The following is a 13,571-nucleotide window of genomic DNA, read 5'->3' on the forward strand; positions in this document are numbered from 1 at the left end:
TTATGTAAATAATATTTTGATTGCAGTTTCTATTTTCAATGTTTGTTTTATGCAATTTCACCAGTCAATAATAAACTTCACAAAATTACTTAGATCAAAAAGATGCAATGGAAATAAAAATAAGTAGTACAAATATTGTGCTACAACAGTTGTTTTAAAATAGTGCTAATTTTTTTCCTCCCTTGTTTCAGGCAAGCTGGCATCCGGCTGCAGACTTGTTCGTAATCGGTCGGTACCCCGGACCCCAAGTTTGACAACTACGATCCAGAAATGCGCTGTGTAGATATCTTCTCAGCATCGACGGGTAAAGTGTGCTACGAACTGATGGACTCCAGTAAACTGATCACTAGTCTCACTCACTTCAATTCTACTGGCTCCACGTTAGCTACAAGCTCAGGTTAGTTGTGTGTCGATCCAGCAATGCGCTGTATATACAGTATATCTACTCAGCATCGACGGGTAAACTGAGTCCAGTAATTGGATCACCAGTCTCACCCACTTCAGTCACATCCTCCATTCATCTGCTGTGATTATTTATGCTGGTGCTGTTTTTTTCTTGTTTCGTTTTTTATGATGGCAAGTTTAAGTGGACAGCGTGCAGCTGTGAAATTTTGTTTTCTACTCAGTAAAAATTCTGCTGAAACTGTTTTAATGTATCAAGATGAGCTATGCGAAAAACTCAAGTGTATGAGTGGTTTGCTCGATTTAAAAATGACGACATGTCGATTGATGACAAACCTTGTTCTGGACGTCTATAAACTACCCAATTTGACAAAAAATATTGAAAAAACTCAACAGCTTATGCTCACAGACAATTGATCAAATGTCAGAGATTAGTAGGTTATCTTGGAGCTCGGTTCAGCGAATTTTAACAGAAGATTTGGGAATGAAAAGGGTTTGCTGCCAAGTTTGTTCCTTGGGTTCTGTCTAATAATAAAAAAAACATCGAGAAAACGATTGTTTTTGGCTAAAAATGGCATGGTTCCGCTGCCCCACGTACCTTACTCGCCCTACCTAGTACTGTGTGACTTTTTTCTTATTTCCATGCATGAAAAGAAACCGATTTGACAAAATAGAAGAGGTCAAGAAAAAAACAAGAGAAGAGCTGTCAGCCATTCCTAAAGATGAGTAAAAAAATGTTTTCAAACAGTGGAAATACTGGTGGGATGTATTAGTTATAATGGAGAGTATTTTGAAGAGGATACGGTTTTTTTAAAAGAGCATTGGGGTTTTTTGTTGGGTACCCCCTCGTACATTGTACAAATAAAAAAACTACAAAAGTGTTCAAAGGTTTATTCCTGTTACTTATATCAAACCCTTCTACATGAGGTTACATTTCTAACATAAAACAATGATGTTATAAAATAATGATATCACATATATTTTAAATACAAATAAACTAATCACAAAGATAAACGAAAATTAGAAAGATCATACATAATATTAAAATCTGTTAAATATTGAAAGAATTCACTACCTGTCCAATTTTAAAACAGTTTATTTTTTATTTCTACAACCAATTATAGAAGGTAAATGTTTCATTTGGAGAAAACAAGTTGTTACAACTTTTTTTATTCTTTGAAGCAAATAAAACTCATCAAGCACCTTTTTCAGCAAAAATATGATCAGTGTGTGAAATTTGATAGTTTGATTGATATATGATATACGGTATAGTCTTTAGAGAGGCATGATAAGTTGTTGAGATTTTTTATAATTGTCAAAGTGTTTAAACAACCGTTATGGCTCTACATTTAACAGAAGGGTTATCGTTTAGGAAAATTGCAGATTATTTTTTATTATTTTTGTGATTGCAATGTTATTATTTTATTCTAATGCTAGCAGTTCCATGTAGCTTGGCACGCATTTGGTAGACTTAGCACTTGTATGAACACTTCTGGTTGGAGTGAATTATTTTTCGACACCAATGTTGATTTTACCTTGTTGCCACAATCAGTAAAATATGTCAAAAAGCTTACATTTATGACCATTGTAATTTACTCCAATATTAGTACTTTTTTGTGCCATAGTTGATTTTGCCTTGTTTCTCTGATCAAGAATATGTGTGTGTGTATATATATACATACACTGATGCTGTTTGTGTCAAAATACAACTAAGATAGATTTTATAACAGTCTTTAACCCTCTAAGTGGCAAGCAACGTCTGAGACGTTCTATTTACGCCGCCGTGACGTGGCAAGCGACGTCAGAAGTCGCTTCACATTGCCACCTATTGCTAGGCAAACCGATAATTATTTTTACGCCTAGTTTTGCACAATTGCGTTCACCACTAAATGTCAAATACATTTCATATAGTATCATCATCACGATGAAATAATCAATGGTACTAACTGAAATAATCCTAAGTTTTCTCCCGCGGTCTGTGGCAAAAACTAGCTGAGTAGGCCTACGTGACTGTTTCGTTTCTCTTGGCTTGTACATGTAGCTATATATTTTCTTTATTATTATAACACTGTCTATCTTTTTGGTTTGTAATAAATTTGGCATTGTTTTTTACGATCTTGTGTTAGTTTGTTTATTCACTGTTTCCTGGTACCAAATTTCATTTTCAAGTTTGATCACAAACAAAAAGCTAAAAATAATAATTTACTGTAATAAAACTGATCTGGTAGATCTGTAGGGAAAAAACTCTTTCTCCTCAAAATAAAATATAGTATGCAAAGATTCTACAGCATTTAGGTTGTCTTTTACCAGTTTCAACAAAACAACTTTCTTTTGTTATTTTGCAAAAAAAAAAATTATTTTTTATTTTTTCATTTATTTTATTTATTTATTTTTTTATTTTCAAACTTTTTCCTTTGATATTTGTAGGTAATTATTGTTTTCTACCTTTGGTATATAATGGATTTTCTGTAACTATGTTTTTATTATTTTTTACAAAGTGTCAAAGTTACAATTTTAGTTCGGTCAATCAACATTTTTTGGTTTTTCACAAGATAAGTCCAATTCAGGTTTCAAGAAATCATTTTATTTTGTCATAATATTTTTGAATTTCTAAAAAATACTCTGCAAAGTGGCCAAAAAGAGCTTGCCACTGTGGAAGTTTAGCATTGCCACTTCTAGGGTTAAATTATTTTAAAAATTAGGTAGTAACTTTGTCTTTGATATTTGCATTACAGTACATATTTGATATTTGCTAAAACGTTCAGTTAATAGTATATTTTTACTAAAACTTTTGATTTTCATATCTGCATATTTTCTTACTCTGTGCTCAACAGCGGATACAGAAAAGGTTAAAGTAAGAAGTGTTGTTACTATCAAGCTTACTCTATGCTTCATCAAGACTATAAAAATGTAAACAAATTGAAAATAATGGTTAACCCTTTGAGTGCCAAGTATTTATTGAGTAGGTGTACTGAAAAGTGCCAGGTTTTTTTTAGTGAGTGCACCTAAAAGTGCCAATCTTTTTGAAGGTATTTTGCAAGGTTTCAGTAAAAATTCACAGTTTGATTATTTAATAAGCTATCAACATTCTGTTTTTGTACATTTTCTTTGAAAACTCTGGGCTAATTAACATACGAGGGCTGTTTTTTAAGTAAGAGCTGTTCTCCCGTACACGGTAGTAGTTCGCGTTCCTGCCGTAACGAGCGTGCGCCCGGCATTCCTAGCGAACAACTTCATGTCAGTTGCAGCTCGCTAACCTGTATGCATTACTGTGGACCTTTAAAATGTTTAAGATTATCGAATCACCCGCCGCGTGTGAGATTCGGTTAGTGATACGATTTTTGACTGCAAGAAACATGTCGGCTGCTGACTTTCACCGTCAGCTTTGTGAGGTGTATGGTGCCAAGACAATGAGTGAAGGTAAAGTGCGGGAAATGGGTCCAAGAATTTAAAGATGGCTGCGAAAATGTCCACGCTGAAGATCGCTCAGGCCGGCCATCTGTGATCACGGGAGATTTGGTTACTGCAGTTGACGCAAAAATTCATGAGGACCGACGGTTCACAATAACCACTCTCTCTATGGAATTTCCTCAAGTGTCCAGGTCAGTACTGTACAAAATTGTGTCAGAAAACCTAAACTTTAAAAAATTGTGCTCAAGATGGGTACCCAAACTCCTCACTGAGGATCACAAAAAAAAGAGATTAAGCAGTTCTTTGACTTTCTTGACCCGCTACGACGAGGAAGGAGACGACATGTTGAGTCGAATTGTCACAAGAGATGAAACATGGGTATCCCATATCACTCCTGAATCAAAGCAACAGTCCATGGAATGGCGGCACACAACGTCTCCAGTCAAAGTCAAAGCCAAGCAAACGCTGTCGCGGCACAAAGTTTTGGCAACTGTGTTCTGGGACAGGCGCAGTGTTTTGCTAGTGGACTTTATGCCACGAGGAATGACGATTAACTCAGAAACCTACTGCGCAACCCTGGCCAGTCTCCGACGCGGCATTCAGAACAAAAGACGTGGCATGCTGACAAAGGGAATTCTGCTCCTCCACGACAATGCAAGGCCTCACACCGCTGCTCGGACACAGGAAATGATCGACTCTTTGGCTGGGAAGTTTTGAATCATCCGCCGTACAGCCCCGACCTTGCTCCGAGCGATTTCCACCTTTTTCGGTACTTGAAAAATCATCTTGCCGGGAAGCGCTACAATGACGACGAAGAAGTCAAGACGGCCGTGAACTCCTGGTTGTCAGAGCAGGCGGCAAATTTCTTTGAAGAGGGATTTCAAAACTTAGTTTTAAGATATGATAAGTGCCTTAACAAACAAGGCAACTATGTAGAAAAATAAAAAAAAGTATGTAGATTCTGAAAAATAAATGTGTTTTGAAAAAAATAATTGTTGTTTATTAAAAAAAAAAAAAAAAAAAAAAAAAAAAAAAAAAACGCCCCTTGCTTAAAAAACAGCCCTCGTTAAAAATAACAAAGTTACCATAAAATAAAATTTAGAAATATCAAAAATGGACTTACATCAAAAAATTCCTGAATTTATTTAAATTTCATTTTTCAACCTAATTATCATTACCAAAAAAATCGTATTGTTTTTTTTTCCATATCACTTGAAAGGGTATTCAATTGCCTATAAATCTTGAAAAATGTATACCATTATCTCCTTCAATAATGAGTGAGTTATACAACATTTAAGTAACTAATGTCACACTGTTGCGTTAGCCATATCAACCAAAAATGTTTATATGTGAGTTCTAGATAGCTTTTCGTTAAAGTCAATTGATCGGAAGTATACTATAACAATTTATATTGGAAAAAACAGTTCTTTACAAACAATTTAATATAATATTAGTTTAAAAATATTAAATTTTCGATTTGTAGTGATTTTTTTTCCCGAACGTCCGGTAAAATCGGACGTTGGCATTCAAAGGGTTAAATTAATTAAACATATTATGGTTGTTCTGTCATAAAACATTGTTTACACAGTAAAGTTTTTTATATTTAACAGGCTCTTTTAATTAATAACATTTGTTTGCTGTATTGATTTCTTATGAGATTTTTTTAACTTTAAAGACCAGTGGGGTGTAGCCCAGAGGGATTTTTTTAAACAGGAATATGCTTGCCTATATTTTAACCAGGGACTCTAAGAACATCCATGTAAAATTTCATTACAGTTGATCCAGTTTTCTACGTGAACTTTAACACATAGTCAGGCACCATTAGATTTTTATACAGGGTGTCTTGTTAAATCTCTGGACAAAGGTATACCACATATTGCTCAGGTCAAGACAAACATATGTCACCATATGAATATGGGCCTCTGATGCTTAGTTTCTCTTCTATCTGTCTGTATGTGTTTTTAGAAAAAAATTAATGTCTTAAAAACCAATCAATTTAATTATAATGTGGTTAAAATGTTTATGATAACAAGGCCAATTACCGAAGACAAGACATGGCCCACATTGAGGTTCTTAGAGAATAGCCAACAACTCAAACACTCAATAAACGCCAGCTGTTTTTAAGATATTCAAAGTTTATAAGTTCTTTTGCCGCCATTTTGAAAATACCAAAGATAATTTTCATTATATTTTCGATAATTGGCCTTGTTATCATAAATATTTTTACCAAATTTTGTATAATTAAACTTATTAGTTTTTAAGATATCAGAGACCCATGTTCTTATGGTAAAATATGTTTTTCTTGACCTGAGCAAAAATATGGTATACCTTTGTCCAATATAGATATAAAGAGATTACGGTAGTGAAATATAATATGAGAGTAGTATATTTATTAGTCCAGTCTGTCACAAAACAACTATACAATCCTTAATGATATTAACAGTTCATTTTCTTCCTTTAGGAGATTTATATTAAAATCTAATTATAAAAGCAATATTTTTCATACAAAACGTTTAAAACTGCCAAATCGTAATTTACTAATACATGCATGTTAAGGTGACATGCCAGCACCACACATGAATGAAGTGAATATTCTAAATACTCTCAGAAAGTAATAAAATGATCAGAACATGAATTCTCATTTCAATATTACTTACTTTCCACAAACTTAGTACAAAAAAATTGAATCTATCACACATGCGATTATATTATTATATTTTTAAGAACTTTACAAAACTCAGTGGCTCAAATTAACATATAAATTATTAAATACTTGGCAAAATTAAACATTGTCTGTCATTAGGGCCTTATCAATTGCTTGCTGAAAATACCCATGTAAAAGCAATGTATTTGATTTCTTAAATTTTTACTAACTTAATAATAATAACTGTCCAGTGAATTACTTGTTAGTTGCTCTCATAGCTTAAATTTTTTTTTCGTAAAGGCTAGAACTAACAAGAAGTTTTGATGAATATTAAATAAGTTCTCGATTGTTTGTTTCAGGAAGAAAAATAAATCTTTGGCAGTACGGAAAAACGTGAGGATGTAAACTAACGTATGGCATCTCATATTCTATGAGTGTGGGATGAAAGGAAAGAGGTAAGATAGCTTCTCGGTAGCCTAACTAGGCCTGGTCTGTGGGGGAAGGAGGGAGCACACCACATTGTGGGGGGAGGTTTATGGAATAAATCTAAACATAAATAAATTAAATAGGTCGTATTCAAAGTAAAACATTTAACTGCTGTATCTCAAACTAGTTAAGATTGTTATAATTCTTTTAATTTTGTAGGAGGTTCTGTCCCCCTAATTCCCCCCCCCCCCATTTATGCCACTGTTACAAGATATCAGTTATTGGTTTGACTCACTGCGGACAGTCTCACTCTGCCACAGTACCATACAGCATCTGCCGCAGTCAACGTGTTAACCCCCTCCTTCCCTTGCAGGCTTACCAAAGGACTGTGTAGATTGTAGATATAGTATGTCTTAATTGGCTGAGCGTTAGCGAAGCCTATCACTTAAATGGCTGGGATAATTTCATTTCTCTTGATGTGTCTGTCTGTCTGCACGATATCTTAAAAATAAACTGACCTATACACTTTAAATTTTGCATAAACCCTCATTTCTATATAAGCAACACTGAGTTCATGTCACTCCATGTGATTTGGCTGGGCGTTAGCTAATACTTTTTATATTGGTCTTATGGGTAACCATGATGGCAAGGTAAAAACAGGAGGATAAATAAATTTGAGAACAAACTCGGTACAATCGTATGAGATTTTTGGAGTGGAAATCAATGTTAAAAGTCGATGACAAAATTTATTTCAGCACACTCTTACATTGTAGTATCCCTTGTAGTTGGTCGAGCAAAACCAACAGAAGTCTCATGAAGCAATTTTCGTATGTATGAAAGGGGAAAGTGGTCAGATTCAAATTTCAATCAATTTTTACCCCCACACTGTATTTGGCATGGTGTAGTTCAAAATACAGAGATAAAATTATTTGTAGAAGTTCCTCTTCAGTTTTAATTTTGTTCTTCAAAGATTAAAACACAGCAGGAATAATAAATTAACAGAGCTTATTAAAATGCATATAGATTTACTTTTAGTTGTCTCCTTTTCTAAAATATTTGTGGAAGCAAATTTAAACAGATCTAAAAATCAAAAGTAATATATCAGTATATGTGTTGGCACTGGTTCACTACTTCATTCTTGCTTCACAAATAATTTACGTAAATAACAATAAGCCAATATGACGGTTTCTCTAGTCACACCCTTAATCTCTGACTCACTGCTGTTTACAGTGTTTCAAATCCAATTCTACAATCTTTTGGTAATCACTGAATATTTAATCACTTCAACAAAATTAGTTTGAAAGTATTAAAGGTAATTGAAGTACAAGGGGCTTGGATTAAAACTACAGTTGAACACACGTCAGTTCTCCTTCTCAGCCATTTCTCTCTACTAAGTTTCTGGTTACTCCCTAATCATGAAAACATGTGTCAAAATTAAATTTTCATCTTACATAATTCATGTCTTAAAATTTTATCAAGTCTAGAGACCTCCCGCAAGTTTCTCAAACAAACTAATAGAAAAAGTACACGTAACATGTAAAAAGTATACTTTTTAATAAAAAAGGTGATGCAATCCACTTGAATGATTCGATTGGCCATCTAGTTTGAAAAGGTTAATAACATCACATCACTGGCCTATAGTTATTCAGTAATATTTCTGCAGTGTTAACCCTCTACCATACAAGAGGCTCAGATTGACTCACTGGCCAAACACCGCCTCCCATATAAGTGGTATAAATCGGTCCACCATTCATAATGATGCAATATGTTAGTTCCTCGACAAGTGCTGCACTCTAGATGTGATAACGGGAACTATTTCAACTAGTTTGTAGTTGCATAACATTTCACTGCTCTTTAAAAAAAAATTTTCTTGCTTGTTGTTTCTGCTTGTGGTTGTCTGCTGTTATATTTTACTATCATTGCTAACATGGTGAGTTCAAGTTGTGATATTAGTTGCTGGAAATAGATCATGAATTAGACAATCGGCATCGACATAAGTCAATGTTATAAATATGCTGTTGTAAAATTGTTTTACTTTGTATTTATGCCACACGTTAACATTAAAAATTAAACAATTACTTCTCAAACGGAGATAAAAAAACTAAAAATATAAATATATAATAAATATATTTATATAAATAATAAAATAATAAATACCTTTAAAACACATTGTGGTACTTTAGACAGTGTTAAGTTTTGAAGGCAGGTTTCTAAGCTTTAAAATAGTTCTAAAACATAGCTTTTAGCTTAAAGACAACTTTTGTATGAAGTAAACAGTTAACCACTGCACTTTTTGCTTGAGCGGCTGGATAGATAGGTTTCACTATGGGTGCATCGAGAAACTTGATGTGTATGGGAGAGGGTTAGTTTTTTAATAACAATTAATTTGGTTACTCTATATATCTGTTTTTTATGTGGTTATAAAAAACCTTTATGATTTATTGATGGAATAGAAGTGTTCAATTTTAATTATACTTAGAGATACTTCAGTTTAAGATGTATGTTAAGAAGAAAAAAGTTAACAAACTAATTTGAATCTTTAGAAAGTTACATAAATAATTAAGCTAGAGTAAGAATTAGTCTGACTTATTAGTCTATTTTGCCTTATCATTGATTTAAGAATATGTTAAAGTATATGTTAAAGTATTAATTTTCTGTAATCATGTGTTTGTGTTTTCAGAGTACAAAAAAGCCACAAATCACAAATGAATGAAATTCATTATAGGTAGAAAGATCTTCTGCAACTGTTCTTCAAAGTTTAAAATTGTGTAGAAAATATATTTTTGTATTGTATTGTATATTAGTTTTGTGACTTCTGATTAAGTTTAAAATGGTTTATGTAATCCTGTCAAAAGCCGCTAATTTAATAAATTTCATCTAACAATAAGAAGTGGAAATAAAGAATACATTATATATGCAATGGTACAAACTAAACCGAAATTTATCTATGCTCTACCATAGTTTCATAGTAACTCTTAATTATCTGCTATTGACCAGCATGGATACTATGGATAAGTGAATTTTCATAGATAATACATAAAATTGTCAATAGTAAGATAAAAATAACCAACTCAGTGGCTATATGCATAAACTGTCTCAGTTTGTGTTTTTATACAGGGTGTAACAAAAAGGTTGGGCTGGCTATGCATTTTCAGATTTTATGTTTGATTCTAAGCTAAAAATGATGAATAAGTTTTTTCCAATTTCCACTTTGTTTTGCAGCAATACACTATTTTTTTTGTTTTTTTTAATTAAAATAATGTTATCTTTACGATTGTTACAAAACTTGGTAAACGGGTCCATGTCAGAAGGTATTATATCTGAAAAGTATTTTTGAATTAATGTAAATATTATCAAAATGGCAGGAATTTAATTTTTGTTTTATGAAATATTTTATTTATTAAACCACTGGTTTTATCAAAATATTATGAGACAAAACAGTTTTAAAATAAGTATAGTGTATTCTTCAATTATTTCTGAATATTTTTAAGAAGACAAAATATGTAGTAAACTTAATTAAATTTATTTTCCAAGGTAGTTTAAAAACTGTTCACTGTTCAGTCTTTACTGTGGATACCGCACATAATCCGCAAGATGGATAATCTGTAACACGGGTAAACCGCGTATATAGAATTGAGAATTTACTGTGTCCTGTATTGTTTAATTAATTGTATTTTAAAGGTATGTTAATTACATATACAAATTTTCTAATTAAACAAGGTGTATTTAATAGGATTTAATCATTTTTGTGAAAATGTATTTATTTTTTTATTTAAACATTTTATTATTAAGTATACTACTGTATTTCACTACATAAAAATCTCATATAATTTAAATTTAATGTTTAAATTAAAAAGTTAAATTAGTGCTTATTAATTTCAGTGCTTGTTAATGACATTTTACCCTTTATAGATTAAAAGTATATTAGCCTTTTTCAAACTTGTATATGATATCAATATATACTTTGTTAATGGAAAAATAAACAACTATTTTATGTAAAAACTATACCCACTTTTGGAATTATTTAATACTGATACATACAGTACTGCAGTATAACTCATGAAACTATTAAAGAAGCCTGAAAACAGTCACAAATTTAATATTCCCTTTGGATTAAAATCCAATTTTTAGAAACAATTTATTTACGTAATTTAGTACAAATCTTTGTAATTAATACTCTTGAAGAATGCTCTCAAACGTGTTAAAGAATAGCCTGTTTCACTTTTATTAATTTTCTCTATTTAATTGTGTCTTATAAACAAAATTAACTATTTATTTAAATAATTCAAGCAGCGTATGTAAGGGCTGAGTTAAAAGATTTTTGACCCTGTATAATAAAGTAATGTACTAGCAACAAATAAGGTAATGCAGATATGGTTTGTATACATGATTTTTTTTAAATACTATCTTGATGCTAAGAAGTGTGACAAGAAAGGATCTTATTGTTACTATGAAACTAATTTACATCTATTTCACAATTTTGAGTAAGTCTAATTTGAGTTTTAACCCTAGAACTAGCATGCAATCGAACACGTGTCTTGAGTGAGTTATCTGCACAGGAAAGACATCAAGTCAGGATAGCTGTGTGGTCTAATGCGCCACTCTCAGATGCGGAAGTTACTTCGGAGTCGTGGGTTCGATTCCCACTCCTGACGTCAGGGATTTTTGCAGTCTAGTATACACTTTTGAGAGTCTCTGGTCTGTGGTAAATCCAGTGGGAGAAATCCGGTGGGAGAGCCCACCTTCTAAATTAACGGTTGTTGTATTGGGTGAAAGTTAATTGGATCTGTTTTGTTCATATACAAATGTACCAGACACAAAAAACCAGTTTTGCATTTTTGTCGTACATAATAATAGATTTTAAGAGTTAAAAAACCATTTATACTACAAAACACCCAAATCATAATAAGTCTGTACTCCCGGTGGGAAAAAAATGAGTTGTAAATTACGACTTGCCAGTTTTAGGGTTAAGGTTCTCGAAAACATTTTGAGTTGCAATGTTTTTAAAACAACACAGTCAAAAAATATAGCTACAGCATGATTCACAAAATATAAGAATGATTATTTTAGACTAGATGAATGACAGTAATAGAGGGTAAAAATCGTTCAGTATTGTACGTACATGATATTATCTCATATGATATTGCATATCAGGTTTTAAAAAAGACTGCTAAATACTGCATATGGTATAAAGTGCACTAGCTACTTTTGTTAGTCAACTTTATGTTACAGTTGATAATTCAAATTTTGTTTGAGTGGTCATTTTTATTGTCATTGTTACAAGGAATTAAATGATAGTAACATAGAGATTGATTTGGAGGAATAATGCTATGCTTGTTGGAAAACAAACATTTTGTTACCAAGCCTTTTAGCCCAGAAAAAGTAAACTTTTTAAAACCAATCTAAGCCTGAAATTTAATCAATTATTATTTCCAACCCTACATTTTAGTTAATTTATTATTTTTACAGACAGTAAAAAACAGTTTACAATATGTCATTTTTTTGTCTTTAGGGTTACATGTTATATTGTTAGTGCCTTAAGTAGTGTTTGTTTTTTCACTACTCTCTTTTACTTACCAAACAACATGTTTATCCATCAAGTGAGAAGCTAGGTTAAAAGCAGGCAGCACTACAGGATACGGTCTAATCCAATTTCAATAATAATAGTTGGTATTACTACATTTTATTGATGTTAATAAGTTTTAGTCATTAATTTAAAGGCTGTGTTTTATTCCATTGGGATAGTCTATAATTGTTTTGTTTTGATATTTGTGTTTGGTAAGGAATTACTACTGTATTCATGTTAAGGTATATTTTTTACTTAAGCTCTTTGTATAATATTTGTTTACTTTTGTATTTAAATAAAGTATGTTATATATTTTGTTGTTAATTGACTAAACCTCTCGAATATAATTCACTCATTTGTCTATATTCTTTTCAGTTCCAGTGGTATTTATTTGTTCCTTGAACAATATCAAATGTACATATGTACACGAGGTGATGTATAAAAAAACAAACTGAGAGCGTGGTATTATTTAAGTAGAGTTCTCCCACTAGATGGAGTTAGTATTTCCCAAAACAGCTGATCAGATGGCATCGATTTGTTTGTAAATAAAATTGTAAATAAAAATTGCCATTGGAAATGTTACCAATTTTAAAACAGGCTTTTATGGGATGCTGTAAGTTACACACAAATTGTCCAGTGGTTTGGATGTTTTAAAAATAAATTGTTAACTGCTCTAGAAAGGGTTTTCTTGTTTATTTTTAGGGCGAAACACACTAAGGTTATCATTCCCACGAGCAAAAATTGACACGACTCCTAGAATGGCAGTGTCAATGTGGTTGCTAGATGAATATGAGCTAAAAAGGTAATTGGTAACACTCAAAACATTTCATATTTAAAGGGTTCCTTCCAAAAAAAAATGTTGTAATATACAAGGTGAGGCAAACCACTCATTCGCAGTAACGAGCGGCTGAACCGAGAAACCTATCTACTTCATTTAACGAAAAACCTGTATTACAAACCCAAAAAATTCAGGAATATAATTTTTAACATCCAAAATTATACCAAAATGGCACTTTAGGGAGGGGGGATTAAAAGTAATTTATTAAAGATTTAAAAAGGTAAAGGTAGGTCAAGCCAGATGTCATTTTAAAAGTATTGCCGTAAAATTAAAAAACTGTTGTT

General features: G+C 32.1%; 1 long non-coding RNA gene across 1 annotated transcript; it reads left to right on the top strand.

The window, feature by feature from the left end:
- The first annotated feature begins 253 nt into the window (after window positions 1-253).
- On the top strand, window positions 254-12,761 carry LOC124372048. Its single transcript, XR_006923305.1, has 3 exons — window positions 254-397; window positions 6,817-6,912; window positions 9,564-12,761. It is a non-coding gene; the product is annotated as an uncharacterized LOC124372048 (long non-coding RNA).
- The last annotated feature ends 810 nt before the right edge of the window (window positions 12,762-13,571 follow it).

This window comes from Homalodisca vitripennis, unplaced genomic scaffold (assembly GCF_021130785.1).
Source record: "Homalodisca vitripennis isolate AUS2020 unplaced genomic scaffold, UT_GWSS_2.1 ScUCBcl_2437;HRSCAF=7195, whole genome shotgun sequence".
NCBI lineage: Eukaryota > Metazoa > Arthropoda > Insecta > Hemiptera > Cicadellidae > Homalodisca > Homalodisca vitripennis.